Raw genomic sequence first — 649 nt, forward strand, 5'->3', positions numbered from 1 at the left:
TAGAGAAAATAAGATTTTACTCACCGGTAAATCTATTTCTCATAGTCCGTAGTGGATGCTGGGCGCCCGTCCCTAGTGCGGACTTTCTGCAATACGTGTACATAGTTATTGCTTAATGATGGGTTATGTTATGTTGGCATCCATTGTTGATGCCCTGTTGTTGTTCATACTGTTGACTGGATAAGTGTATCACAAGTTATACGGTGTGATTGGTGTGGCTGGTATGAGTCTTACCAAGGATTCCAAAATCCTTTCCTTATATTGTCTGCTCTTCCGGGCACAGTTTCCTTAACTGAGGTCTGGAGGAGGGGCATAGAGGGAGGAGCCAGTGCACACCAGATAGTACTAAATCTTTCTTTAGAGTGCCCAGTCTCCTGCGGAGCCCGCTATTCCCCATGGTCCTTACGGAGTTCCCAGCATCCACTACGGACTATGAGAAATAGATTTACCGGTGAGTAAAATTTTATTTTTTTACACCAGCATCGGGCTCCACTAGCTGGACAGATAATGCCACAGCCGGGGGTCACTTTTATACAGCGCCCTGCGGCCGTGGCATTAAATATCCAACTAGTCACCTCTGGCCGGGGTACCCTGGGGGAGTGGGGACCCCTTCAAACAAGGGGTCCCCCCCCAGCCACCCAAGGACCAG

The sequence above is a fragment of the Pseudophryne corroboree genome, chromosome 3 (assembly GCF_028390025.1).
Source record: "Pseudophryne corroboree isolate aPseCor3 chromosome 3, aPseCor3.hap2, whole genome shotgun sequence".
Classification (NCBI taxonomy): Eukaryota; Metazoa; Chordata; class Amphibia; order Anura; family Myobatrachidae; genus Pseudophryne; species Pseudophryne corroboree.